Here is a 15201-nt window from a genome sequence, read left to right as displayed (position 1 = left end):
ATGAATAAGTTGGACAGGATCATCTCTGAATTCCTTCCAGTATTTATATTAACTCAGTCCGTAATTCACATTTAAAGAACTGTATCTTAATATGTTAAAGTGTTTAGACATTTTTGGGAAACGCTAAAGCATAGGTAAATATTTGTTTTTGTCATTGTTAGAGTGGGAAGATAAAACTGGTAAAAGGACAATAATATCAGGGGCTGCCATGTTTTTTATTCTGTTTTATCCACCCTGCCCCTTTTTCTCTTCCTGAGCATGCAGGACTATAGTGACAGGATGGCTGGGGAGTCCAGACACAGAGAAGCACCCACATGCTGACTTTCCCTCCCTCTGTTTTTTGTTTTCAGTAAGTTCAAAGTAAAGATGAAATAAAATCTACCAAGGTCTTGTGTACTGGACACTAAACTTAGACTGGCCCAAGATCCCTAGCCAAAGAATTATTCCTAACCTCTTTACAATGAAGGCAGGTTTGATTATACACTTTTGATTTTCTTCAAAGGATCTACTTGAAAAAAGTATAAAGGACATTAGAGGGTTTTTTATTCCTCAGTTTTCCATAGTTTCTTGCAATATATGCCATTCATGAAACTTCTAAATTTTTAGTGCTTATTTCAGGAGGGAAGGAACGCATCTATGGGACATCAGAGAGGAGAAAAACATGGTCTGACACCTCAGGTGCTATCATGGAAAGATTTCCTGAAGAAGAGGAACAGGATGATTATGGAGACTGCAGGACTGAGAGATATCTATGGGGAATTTGTTCTGGAAAAGACACTCTGTCCCACATTTTCCAGGTCCCTAGTGTCCTGTGGTCATACTCTCCCTTTGCATTCTCACTCCCTGTCCTCCTGGACCCAGTTAGTATGATCTTGAAGTCTCCATCTCCCACTTCAGGAAGGTGGTGGTGAGAGTTTCCAAGCATTCTAAATGAAAGTCCATTTTCCCACACACACTTGGTTGCATTTCATAGTCAGTTACTGTAACTGTTCTCTACAGTGTTATAAGTGCATCATAGACTAAGTAGCTTTTTGTGAGATAAACCTGGGTCCCTAACCAACATTTATGCCATGGTTTCCATAGGAAATTTGAATCTCAGTTCCAAACTACTGCTCAGTCTCTATGTTAAGGAAGACTTGAAGATAATTTTTTCAAGTATGACCTTCTACGTTGAGGATAAGAGGCACATGAGAAATGAAGGTCCAGTCTAATCGTGGTTTGGTGCTTGATGTCTGCTGAGTCTTGGGAGAATGGCTTGGTCTCCCTGAGCTTCCATTTGCTTGATAGCAAAGTGAGATGGGACATTTCTACAGCGAGTTGATAGTTACATGCCAAGCATCTTCACAGACATAGAGAACAGACTTGTGGTTGCCAAGGGGGAGGGGGTGGGGGAGGGATGGATTGGGTGTTTGGGATTAGCAGATGCAAACTAGTACATATATAATGGGTAAACAACAAGGTCCTAATGTACAACACAGAGAACTATATTCAATATCCAGTGGTAAAACATAATGGAAAAGAATGTGAAAAAGAATATACATGTGTAATTTCTTGCTGTACAGCAGAAATCAACACAACATTGTAAATCAACTATACTTGAATAAAATAAATTTTTAAAAAAGCCTCTTCTAATAATCCTTGTGTTTGATTCTGTACTTTGGCCATATGGAATTGCTAATTCCCTAGAACAGCCATGCTGTCTCACACTCTGATGCTATACTCCTTCTGTATCCTTAAAGGTTCAGCTCAAGCATCACATCCAGGGAAGTCTTTCTGAGCACTACACACACGCACAACACAAACACACACAAGACGGTCCTCCCTGGAGCTTCCATACACACCTTGTGCTTACCACTGTTACAGCATATATCTCACTGTATCAACTTTAGCTCTTGACCTGCCATCTCTCACTTTCTGAGAACAGGGATCATGTAATTTGCCATTGAATACCTGAATATTTGCACATCTCCTGGCGTGTGGTAGGTAATCAACAAATATATTTTGCACAAATGGATGAATTCATGAAAAAATGATAATGATTTTCCCTGCAAAAGCAAATCTCTTTATTTGTTTTATGCTGAGGGATGCCCCTCTAATTCATGGCTCAGTTTACCTGAGCCAAGCATATCTTAAGTTGAGTGAGTAATCGAAGCTGCTCCATGTCCCAGAACTCATTAGCAGGAGCCCCTAAGGGTAAAACCACTCTCCTCCCCTCTCATTCACCCAGTCACACTGACACACCCTTCCTTTACACTGTACCTTGGCCCCTAAGGCACAAAGTGTTCCGAAGTCTGAGTCAGCCACCTCTGCCCATCCACATGCTTGGTTGCTGTCCAAGACTTGGATAAGAAACCATCCAGGTGCTCAATCTCAGAAAACCAACAGCAAGGTGGTCGGGGCCAACAGAGACCAAATTTACTGAGTGCGGAATAAAAGAGGAAGAAAGCCCTAGCTGAGAGTCAGGAGACTTGGTCTGGTTTCTCCACTGGTAACGTATACAGCCTTCAGCAAGTTGCTTCTCTCTGGGCCTAGTCTCATCATCTGGGAAGTAAGTGGGTCAAGCTCAATGATCTCTGTGGTATTGTCCAATTCTCCAATTCTAGGATCTGAAATAAAGGGCAAGCCAAGTATTTTCCATACCTGAAAGGATAATGATATTTGCCTGTAGCAACTGTATCCATGGGGGAAGGACCAGGAGCTCAAGTTCACTGTCAGTGATGATTCAAAACACACACAACATATTCTCTTGTCCCTCATTCCATGCATCACTCCAGAATCATTCCATGATTCTAAGAAAATTTTGTCTCACAGTCCCTATTTATTAGCAGTGGTAATGCTGTACTAGTACCAAGCAAGGGCCATGGTCTAGTCTGCATCTCCCACTTAAACAAGCAGCTCACAGGACTTCCCTGGTGGTCCAGTGGTTAAGACAATGCAGGGGGCACAGGTTAGATCTCTGGTCAGGGAACTAAGATCCCGCATGGCATGGCCAAAAAAAAAAGAACAAAAACACCAAGCAACTCGCTCACCATTCCCTCTGCACCATCTATCTGCAGATTCCCCACCAAGCACTGCATTTGTGCCCTGTAAATAGGCTGAGATCAAATACTGATTTCTTTGGAACAGATCAATAGGAGTAATGGTAATAATAGAAGTATTACTACCAAGATTACTACCTTTTATTCAGTGTGTAGTGCTTCCAAGACTTGTGCCATATGCTCCACATGTTTACTCATTTTGTTCTTATAACCACTCTGTTAAGGCAGTGCATTTATCCTCCTAATACAAAAGAAGATACCCAAGTTAATTGTTCATGTAATTCAGACAAAATGTATAAACTAGCTGAGAAAGACTATATGACAATTATAATCTCCCACATGTGTATAGCATTTTAAGCTTACAAGGGCCATTTTACAACATCATTTGACTTGGCTTTTACTATGATGTAGTGGCTGAGTCATGCCTGATTTCACTTTACAGAATGGAAGCTTGAAGTGAGGTGAGATAGTAGTTCAGGTCTCTTGATCCTCAGTCCTGGGCCTTCCCAAGAAACCACAAATCTGTGTTGGGATTCCTCAGAGGTAAAAAGGGGCCCAGGGCCAGCGGGTTTCCTGGAGGACTGGCCTGAGGTCAGATATAGGGTGTGAGGCTGAATTTCCAGAGCTTAGATTGAGATGGTGGGTGAGATCAGGCTCTGAACAAATGTAGAGATGGAAGAAGGACAAGTGGAGGAGATTCATTTTGTTCATGGCATCCTGGACCATATGCACATAACACCAACAGTACACAGTCATATCTGTGCTTAGCTCACTTTCAGCAGCACAGAGAAATGTCCCAGAGTGTGGTAAGAAGAGAAATCATTCTGGGTGGAGATATTTCTGTTTCCGCAGGGGTTTTTGGTGCTTATTCAACTTGAAACTTCTAAAGAAACTCATTATGTGTGGAATAGCAGGTGTTCACATTCAATATATTTGTGTGGTCTCACGTTATTTGTTGTTCCATGGCAATTTCTCTTCTTTTTTTCTTTTACCTACTGTCAGGTCATTAGTCAGACAGAGTGAATCATGCACAATGTTTAGAAAGGAATTACATATCTGAATCCTTAGGACAAGTAAATTTGACCTCTCAGGTTCTGGGTAGAATTAGGCTTGCCAAAGTTGGTAGCGGTCATTCTGTCATTTGGTGAAAGTCAAAGCTTAGAAAATTCAGGGTTGCTCTTGTTTTATGAAAACTTAATTCACAAAAGAAAGGTGGGTGAAATTCACATTAAGAAACTGGGGTTCTACTTATCTTATGCTTTGCCCCCCCCGATTTAGCTCTAGAAGTCTATAACTGGAAAGACGATCAAATCAAAGGCGGCATCCTTTAGCACCGCTCATGTTCATCCAGCTACGTGTGCCTCCAGTCCCTGAGTCAGCCTGGAGTGACCCCTCTCCTTCTGCTTTCCTTGTTCATTTCCATTGATCCTGTCTCCTAAATGTCCTCAAATTCATCTTTTGATCTCATTTCTATGTCTTTAGATTTGCCCCTGTGAACTATTGCAATAGAGTTTTAATCATCATCCAGGCTGCAACCTGGGCCAGATTACTGATAGACTACAAATAGATTACCCCAATGTGTAAAACCTCCCATGGTTCTCTAACCTCGGGGTAAAATTCAAAATCCTGCACATTCTGCCCCCTGAGCCTCACTGATTGCCCATCTACCACACATTTATTTAACCATATTGGCTTTCTTGCAGTTTCCAGAACACTCTATAGGCCACCATGTCTCTGATTACAGCGATACCTTATCCAGAATGTATTTACTATCCTTGCCCCACAAGTGATTTATCACATTTTCTTCATAAATTTCTTCTCATTGCATCCATCCTTGACTACTCCCTTCCCCAGGCCTCCACTATCCATTTATCCTTTGGCAATTTACACAATCTTCTCAGTTCTGATTTCACTATAGTTTCAGTTAATGGCCTATACATTTGTTTACTCACTAAAATGAATTTCTCAAACACAATAGCTGTGTTTTTATATCTCTTCTCCCTATAGGAAAACTCGACAAATATTATTAGAATAAATATTTAATAACATATTTAAAAAATATTTCCCAGTGCAAACAGGGAAGTTACTCATATTCTTTTTTTTTTTTCTAATGAATGATACAGGGAAAACCTTCTATCACCATGTTGATTTCTTTTATTTTCTGAGAATGACCCTTGTTTAGTAATAAAGGTTTGTTCCTTCAAAACTGTTTAATTCAGGTGTCCATACTTGTAGCATAAATGGACTTCTGAGAATGTCCATGTTTATCCTCTTTACTGTATAACTTCTGGAAATAATTGCTTGGGATCCAGCCCCACCTTATCGTCTCTTAATATTATTCCTACTTTCAAGTCATCATTAAATCTTTACATCAACATATTGTTCATTCAACCATTTTGAAAAATTTTGGAAAGAAATATTTTTAGTTTACACCATGAAGAGCAAGTTGTCACTTTATAGTGATACATCATTCTTATTTAGAGATACTAATAATATATTGGAAAGCTTAGACTGTTTCACCTTGTTTATATTGGATATGAAATGTAAATGGCATTTTTGTCTGTTCCTTTTCATTCATGGATAGTATTGTAATCTGAACACCCTTACTTTGTATTCTGGCTCCACCACCTGCTTCATTTATAAAGTAGAGGTCCTAATTATACCTGCCTCATAGGGTTATTGTGAGGATTAAAAGACATAATGCATACGAAGTCCTAATAATGCCTGGAACACAGTAAGTAGATAGCTATTAATCTTTATTTTTGAGTTCCTCTTCTTGGCTTCCCTTACCTTAGGTCGCTCTGTCATTGCGAGAACTGTCACTTTCTGATTCTGGATCTTATAAATGTTACAGTGTACAAATGTGAAATTGTTTTGGTCATCCTAGATCGTTTACATTCTCATATAAATTTTAGAATCATCTTATTTTCTTCAAAAAGCCTGCTGAAATTTTCATTTGGATTGCAGTGAATTTAGAGATTAATTTCGACAGGGAAGATATAAACAATATTCAGTCTTCCAATTCATAAATATTGTATATCTCTCCAATATCTTCAGGTTTTATTTGTTTTAATTTTTTAATTTCAGCAATATTTTGTAGTTTTCAGCATTGATATCTTGTTATACTTATAACTATATATTTGATGGATTTGATGATAAACTAAATGGTATTTAAAATTTTTCAATTTCCAATTATTTGTTGCCTATTTATAGAAAGACAATTGATTTTTTTTTTTTTTTTTGGCGGTACACGGGCCTCTCACTGCTGTGGCCTCTCCCGTTGCAGAGCACAAGCTCCGTACGCGCAGGCTCAGCGGCCATGGCTCATGGGCCCAGCAGCTCCGTGGCATGTGGGATCCTCCTAGACCGGGGCACGAACCCATGTCCCCTGCATCGGCAGGTGGACTCTCAACCACTGCGCCACCAGGGAAGCCCAACAATTAATTTTTGACTAGTAACTTTGTTTGCTGTGAACTTGGTATATACATTTATTCTAAAAGTATTTTTTGTGAAGTTTATTGGCCTCTTAATATTAACATTATTTCACCTATGAATAACAATACTTTTACTTTCTTTTTTCAGTTTTTACCCTTTCTTTTATTTTCCTTGCCTTATTGCACTGTTTAAGACTCTCACTAAAAAGCTGAAGGCAAAGGTTGAGGAGGAATAGGACACCCTTTCCTTATGGGAAAAGAAAGAAAGCACTTTAAGTCCCTCACAATTAAGAATAATGTTAATTATAGGTTAGTTTTAGATGCCCATAGTCAGATTGAAGAAGTTTTCTTCTATTCCTGGATATTAAGAGTTTTATCATAACTGCTTTTTTGCACCTATTGAGATAATGTATGATTCTTCCCCTTTGTCCTATTTATGTGATAAATTACATTGATTGATTTTCTTATTAAACCAGGCTTTTATTCCTGAGCTAAAAATCACTTAGTCACAATGTATTTATTGTCTTTAAAAAATATTGTTAGGCTTAACTTGCTAATATTTTGTTAGAAATTTTTGAATTTTTGGTCATAAGTTATATTGTTCTATAATTTTATTTTCTTGTGATATCTTTGTCAAGTTTTGGAATTAGGATTATGCATATAATTTGGAAAGTGTTTCCTCTTTCTATATATTCTACAGAATTAATATTAGTTCTCCCTTAGTTGTTTGTTAGAATGCATCCTGAAGCCATTTTTGACCAGGATTCTCTTTGTGGGAAGGTTTTTGATCAAGAATTCAATTTCCTTAATAAGTATATGAGCAGTCAGATTTCTTATTTCTTCGATGTTCATCTTGGTAAGTTGTATTTATCAAGGAATTTGTCCTTTATATCCAAGTTGTCAAAGTTATTGATATAATGTCATTCATGATATCACCTAATTATCTTTTGACACCTGTAGTGTCTCTTCTTTTGTTACTGATATTGCTAGTTTTCTCTCCTTTCACAATTATTTAAAAACATTTTTTAGTATTTCTAAAATTTGTTATTTTTCTAGATTTTTTAAATGGTGGAAAGTTTGCCCATTGATTTTACTTCTCTTTTCTTTCTAACATAGGTATTTAAAATAATAGTTTTCTTATTCTTCTTTCTATTCCCACTTCTTCCTGAAAAATTCAGCCCAAAGAAAGTTTGGTATCAAAATTGGGAAGAGAGGAAAAACTATGGTGACCCAGAGTGAGATTTTAGAGCTCAACTAGTGTGAGAGAGGTGTCCAAGTGCAGATTTTGGAGCCCAGCACAGGGCATTGGAGCCTGACAGGGGTGAGGAAAGTTTCTGTGTGTGGGGAGAGGGACAGCTCAACATGGAACATTGGAGTTCTGGCAGTGGAAGGTAGGGGCATGTGTCAGCAGTGAGGAAGATTTTTAACATATAAGTGGTTAATCAAATAACCAAAACTATTAAGTATCATGGGAGCCAAGTGCCTCAGTGTTAGAGAAGGGCATTGAAAATATGGAAAGGGAAAAACAAAATGAAACTGTTAGTGTTAGGTTAGAATTGAAGATATAAGTGTGAACTCAGTTTTCAGTTTAGATAGATAAATAGATACAGAGATAGCTAAATTAATTAATAGATATATAAATAGACATAGGCATAAATGAATGTGTGTGTGCATTCCCTAGCTCTATTCACTAAGAGGACTTGGGAGCAGAGGTATGCTTATATAAATGAGCATAATATCACTTAAGTCTTAGTTTTGAAATATAATTCTCCACTAAAAGAAACCAGGGATCTTTGAAGGAATGGCTATTTCCAGAGCTTGGTCAGGGAAAGCATGAGATGAGCCTGGAACATTCTGTAATGCTGAAAGGGTAAAGAGATACTCTTAGAATGATGGGTACATGTCAAAAGGACAGAGAAGCTAGTTTGAAGGGACCCCCACTGGCCAAATCTGGGTCAATTTAAGCACCCAAATAAATAATAAGATTGGAATGTAGCCATTAGAATAAAATAAATATCTATGAAACCATAAAAATATAAATAAATGATAAATGCAAAGTTTAATAAGTCACATAAAGTGTAAATTTTAAAACATGGCAAAATGTGCTAAGGCAACTATACTAATAAAGCTTGTGGTAAAAAAATATGTATCAGTAAATCCTTGAATTCCACTTCAGTTACATTTTAAATATCTTAGACTTACCTTCCATTGTATTCAAGTAGTATTATATTTAGTACTCTTTATAAGACATTATGATGTAATATAATTTTAAATATCTTCTACCCTTCTGTCTACCTACATATTTATTTATTTTGATTATCTATCTATCTATCTAGAAAGATCTGAAATAATGTATAAACAATGGTTATTTCGAGTGGTAAGAATTATTTTTAACCCTACTCTTTCAACTTTTCTCTATTAAAAAATAATGATGTTTCTTTGTAAACATCTATGTGTTTTCCCAGGCAACTTTAACATGTTTGTGCTTCCCCGCTTAGAGAGTATCCAAGCTGGAATTTTCTGTGCTTCTCCGCACCCATTGTCCATCATATTCCACCTTGCACTGTGACCCAGGAGGCTGACCTCTGGATCTCACTGTCTAGGCTCCCATTCCCTGAGTCTTCCAAATGGGTTTGGCCAATGGGAAGCATCATCCTGAGATCAAGGGAGGGAATTTGTCTTGCTGGCTAGCTTTCTATCAGGTGATCATTGGGAAGTGGCTCCCATCTATGGCTACAACTCCTGTCAGCCACAGCTCCTGTGAGGGACCCTCCCTTTCAGCTATAGGTCACGCCAGGCATTGGCAATTGTTTCTTGCACCTGCCCCTTCATGTAATCTGGGTACTTTATCATCCCTGATTGTTTTACCTAAACATGGTCCATAGTTTTGTAAATTGCTGTTCATTAAACTCTCTTCAACAACAATGTGCCATCTGTTTTCTACTCAGACTCCAACTGACACAGTATTTAATGACTCCTTCCTATGAAAATTATACTTCCTCTCACCATTGACTCACTAATTTATAGATCTTAATTTTCTATTACCCAGCATACCTTTCTAATTCTAAATAATAGACTGCAATTTCTATTTCTTTATTTATACATTTTAGACTTCCCAATAGAAAAGATAAATAATTTAGCTCCCCTACAGTTACTAAAGGAAGGTATTTGTCAGACAGGAGGAGCTGTGCCTTCTTAAAATAATAAATAGAAAAATATCATGTTAAAATTACCTTTGACCTTGGTCCCTCAATCACTATATCCTCCATTTCAGCTGCAATTTTATCTTCCGATTATGTCTAAAAGTATATTGCATTTTTATTTTAGATATGATATCTAATATATCCCAAATGTTTTTTTCCCACTAACATAAAATGTATTAAACAATAAAATAATCAGGATATGCAAGTATCTCATGAAATAGAGTATATAATCTAGATAACTGGGAACCACCTTTCTGCAGGTAACCTTACTGGGAAGTAAAGATCTTTTTTAGAAAGAGGCTTTTTTCATATTGAATTATCTGAGCAGCCAGTTGTAGAAATCTGTTACCATAGAATCCAACAAAGCATAGCACAGGTGTGCTAGGCCTGGGCTAGATAATGGATTGTACAGAACTCTGATTCCTTCAAATTTCTTGACTTCTGTGATCAGTGAGCTGGGGTAACGTCTGTTGGAGAAGTGTGGAATCTCAGACGCTCTCTCCACAGGCTTCCCTAATTCAAATGATGGCCACACCATCCTTCCAGACCCTCAGACTAAATACCTTAAAGTTATTCTTGACAACTCTCTTTCTCTCACCATTACATTCAATCTGTCAAAAAATTCTGTGGGCTTTTTCTTCACAAATGACAGGTGAGGTAGATTATTAATTTATTAATTTTCTTTTGAGACTGGAGACTCAAGGAGGTTAAGTGTGATAAGACTAAAGTCACATAACAAAAATATATTATGAAAAATTAGAAGATGTAAACAGGAAAATAGTCAGCCTCACAGATCCTTCCCTTACCTGCAAATCCTATTCTTTAGTGTCACATCAAAAACATATGTTATAATGATGTTTGACTATGCTTTATGCTGATGAAGACATTTTTCTTATTTATAAAAGCATCCCTTTTTCTTAACCATGGGATACAACTCTTAGAGTCTCAAGAACTGAGTCTATGATGTTTGAACTTGTTCCTGAGTTTCACTGTTGACATTTTCACTTGTTCTTTTACTGCACTTTGACCAAGAAACTGATGCTAAGAATTTTGTGTTTTGTTTTTAAGTCTGTTTATATGGATTATAAATGGGTGAGGTTTAATTTAAAAACAGTAAAAATACTGTAGCAACAGCTTATATGAACTATTATTAAATTGAACATGACTGGTTTGAGAACATATTTCAGGTGTGTCTATGATAAAGGCAGTTCTCACTCTCCTTCATATGTTTTGTGTGTTTAACTAGTATTTTTGTGTCTTTGTGACTGGAATTGTTTAGATAAAATTCCTTTATTATCTCTGAATCACTCCTGCATTTGTTTATTTTTATCTTTTCAACTTGTTTAAGTAAAGGGAGTAATCAGAAAATGTCTATCTCCTTTATTTTAGGACTAGATTGAAACTCTGGTAAAGCAACCAGTTTTTGTGTTTTTTTTTTTCTCTCTTAATTGAGTATCTGGACAAATAAAAATGAGAAAATACCAAAGAAATAAAATTGTGGGAATTTAATAAAGCAAAAAAAGTGGCTTTAAAAAGGCTTTAAAGTAATATATCAATAACAGGTAATTTTAAAAGCATTATAAATAAGAAAAAATAGTTTATGGAAATTAGGAATCCATTGATAAGAAGTTTGGGGCAGTAAGATCTGTCTCATAACCTGCGCTTTACTGGTGCAAATGAATCTTAAGAGTTACATAAGGCAATTTATAGTACCTCTGATAGTTGATGTAAGGTGTAGTAGGAAGGCAGAGGAAGAGTCTGGATTACTTCTAGGTTTGAGCTTTATGTTTCCTAACTCTTAAATTACAAATGGGACAGAGAGGGTAATGTGACCTAGTTTAGATATCTGGATTTGGAGATTCTAAGCTTGGCTCTGTAAGGACTAGCTCTGCCACCTTGGGGAAGTCATTTCCTTTCTGTAGGGCTCAGTTTCTTCTGTGAAAAATGTATACTAATCCTTTAACCTAGATTTCTTATCCTACATCTTTTGACTGACCTGTATTCAGATTGGCTGAACTGTTTGAACTAAAAAGTCAAAAAATCCTATTTGTAAATGCTTCAGTGTTTCTAATTGGATGCATACTTTTGGAAGTGAATAATAAAGGTTCAAAAGTACTTTGGTTTAACCTTGCCTATTAAGGGATATTATAGCCTTCAATATAGCACATTATTTTGCTAAAAAAGCATAAATAATATTTATTTATTTAAACATCTAACTAACATCTTTCATCTACAAGTTCATATGATAATCTACAACTACAGATATGAAAGTTAGAGTATAGTATCATACTTCATACCATAGCTATGAATTATTGAGCATCTAGTATATGCCAAAAATTTGGATACTTTACTTACAGTTTGATTATAACAAGTCTACAGAGTATATTAGCCCCACTTACAGATAACCCTTGGAGATGTTTAATGGTTGCCAAAGATCGCACATGCTAATAAATGACAGAATTTATTTCATATACTAATTACAAATCTTTTTCAGATATGAATTAAAATATGGATTTGACTAACATTAAAGTATGTATTTTTTTCTGTAAACTAAATTGATAAGAAATGGGTCCAAAATCCCATTTTTTTCCCAATAACTTATACTGTCACATTGAGCAAGGCATTTCCTTCCTCTGGACCTTGGTTCTACCCACTATAAATGAAAGGATTAAACAAGGTGATCTCTATTTGTCTCCATGGTCTTAAAATAACAAACTATGAATGCATTTCTCTGGGCTTGTATCCCTTTTTTCTCTCTCCATGCATGTACAAGTTATTGTGAGATCATATTTTTAAAGGATTATGATGTGATTTTTACTCCTAATATTTCCTCCATTCATCCAGGTAGGCATTCTTTGTATTGCCTCAAAGAAGAGATGACATAGCAGAAATAAAAGAGAAAAATAGAGTTAGCTCTTGGCTTTTGAAAGTCTTAATTTCAGGGGTCTGGGTAGGATTCACATGTTTCGAATCAGATTATAGAGAATACTACAGGGTGTGAGGGAGAAGAGAGGTGCTTCCCATTCTGGAGACTTCAATAGATCCCTTGGGTTGTCAGGGGGAAAGAGATTCTGTGCTGATGTGGTAAGTGGGGAACTCGGTAGGTCCAAACTGATCTTGAGTGGCACAGATGGTAGCAGCATCAGCAGCTGAAGACTTCCGATCCTCACCATTGCACTCACTTAAGATAGAGCCTTTGCTGGCTGGGGCTTAGGAGCCACATGGAAGTAGAATCAGAGCCACAGCCACTCACTCAATTTTCACTGGAATGAGAAATGTACATTGCCTGGGTTGAAGGATTTTTTCACCTATCTTTCATGTTGGCATCCAGCAAACATGACAGCAGCCAGCAAGTTGTCCAACAGAAGTGTTATCCTGCCCCACACTTTATCTCCATCCGACTTGCTCCATGTACAGACACTCATTTTAATGTGCCAGAATATTTATAAAGAAACATTATAAACTCGTCCACTCTAGATGGAGATTTAGGTCAGCAACAGTAGGACAGAATAGTATGGAAGACAAAGTTCCTTCCCTTGCCAAACAAACATTCTTATTTGTATATGGGCGGGACTGAATGCAACCAGCTCTTGGTCTCTTCCACAAACTGATTCAGTGATAAAACACACTTTGTAAAAAATAAGTCCTACGTGTTAAACTAGAATATATTAAGAATTCCAAATAGGGATGATTCCCCTTAAGGAATGAAACATAATATTTCAAGCACATTCCTCTATAAAGAAAAATTATTTTGGATTTTGGGAAAATGCCCAAGGTACTATTGAGGACCTTAGTAGTTATGCCCAAGTTTAAAGTTACTTTTTATACATCTCATTAAGCTTCATGGGATCTCAGAGCCCTGAAGTTTATTTACCACAAATATTAATTCACTTCTACTCTACCCAGGACAATGTGTGGTAAAAAGGAAGGTTCTTTAACTCTCATTTCTGAAAGAAAATGGGATCAGATGAAAATATGCACCTGAGCCTCAGCATTTAACTGTGGATTTAAAAAGGGACAACCTTGGGTAGATAGGTGTCACTGGTTTTGCCCAAGTGCATTTATTACACAGCCTTTGATTACTTATGTGTGTGTATAGTTTTTTTTCCAGAAAATATCCCATTGTGCATTATACCCAAGCATAATATATGTAATTCCAAACACCGATCACAACCAGCCCTAAGTATTAGAGAACTTACAGTAGTCATATTACTCCTTCTTTAATATACTGCTGGCAGTGTGTACACACTGCATTGAAGGAGCAAGATGAGATCTTTGCAAAAGAGAAAAATCTGTCTTTGAAACACTCTGGGATGAGAATATTGGCAGCTAAAGACATTTAGATGTCAGCTTATGGTACAATCTATTGTCCTTGTCATGCTTTTTCATCCAAGGTCACAATTCAAAGGGGTCAGTTAAGGGTTAGAACTTCGGCAATAGGTCAAGTTGACTTTTGTGTTCCAACCAAGAAATATTACCCTTACATTCTTGTTGCAGCAACCTAGAAACAATGGGTCTCTACCTTCATCCAAATTCCTACCTGCTGTGCCATTATTCATTAAACATGTATTGATTATCTATGCGAGTTCTTTTTCTGTGCAAGAATTGGCAGTGTTGCTGTGAGATGTTGGGTGAATAAGACATGGTTTCTGCCCTCAAATTACCCTAGCCCTTCAGGGGAGAGACAGGGACTCAATCACATGATGCAGAGTATCCATCCAACCACTGATTTTATGATTTTTTTCTTTGTGATATTGGATATTTCTAATAATTAAACATTTTATCAAATGATAAACAGTGATGAGCTGTTTTATTCAAAAAATATTTGCGATGAGCTACAGTGTACCAATTATATGTTAAGTGCTGGAGATACAGGCAAAACTGAAGACTGGGAGTTTAATGAGCTAACAGCCTGGTAGCTAAGGAAATCATTAATAATGTGCCATAGACTAGGTGTAATGCCCAAAGATGAATTCTAAATACATTTGCATAAAACACCATTATTTAAATATCCATAAACTTCTAAAAAGACTATTTTGAATGGGCAAAAATAAATCTATGTTTATTTGGAAATGTGATCTCTGGTCTGTTTTGAAAAAAAAAAAAAACAGTATGGCAAGATGCAAAAGACTCAGTCCTTGGAATCCTGAGATCTGGCTTCTAGTCTTACTCTTTCTGTGTGATTTTGGGAAGTCTTATCCACTCCAGGCCTTAGTTTTCTGTGCTGTAAACTTAAGAAGTCTGACTGATTAGTTTCTGACATCTGGGTCAATTCAGTGACTACAACTGTATAGAAATCATAAACTTGACTTCTTCGGTTGTCCAACCACAAGGTCAATGGTGAAAAAAACTGACCATGTTGGTCTAAAATTACAGGACCAGCTGTATAAAGAGCTTCGTAAAATGAACTGAGAGATGGAACTTAGAAACCAGAGGGACTTCCCAGGGAGCTGGTGAAAATCCCTTCTTCCCCAGAGACCAGTTCCTAGCTTCCATTGCAGATATAACAGTTTCAATGAAAAGAAG

Source organism: Mesoplodon mirus, assembly GCF_964341445.2.
Source record: "Mesoplodon mirus genome assembly, chromosome: 6".
NCBI classification, from domain to species: domain Eukaryota; kingdom Metazoa; phylum Chordata; class Mammalia; order Artiodactyla; family Ziphiidae; genus Mesoplodon; species Mesoplodon mirus.
Note: the sequence above shows the minus strand (reverse complement) of the source record.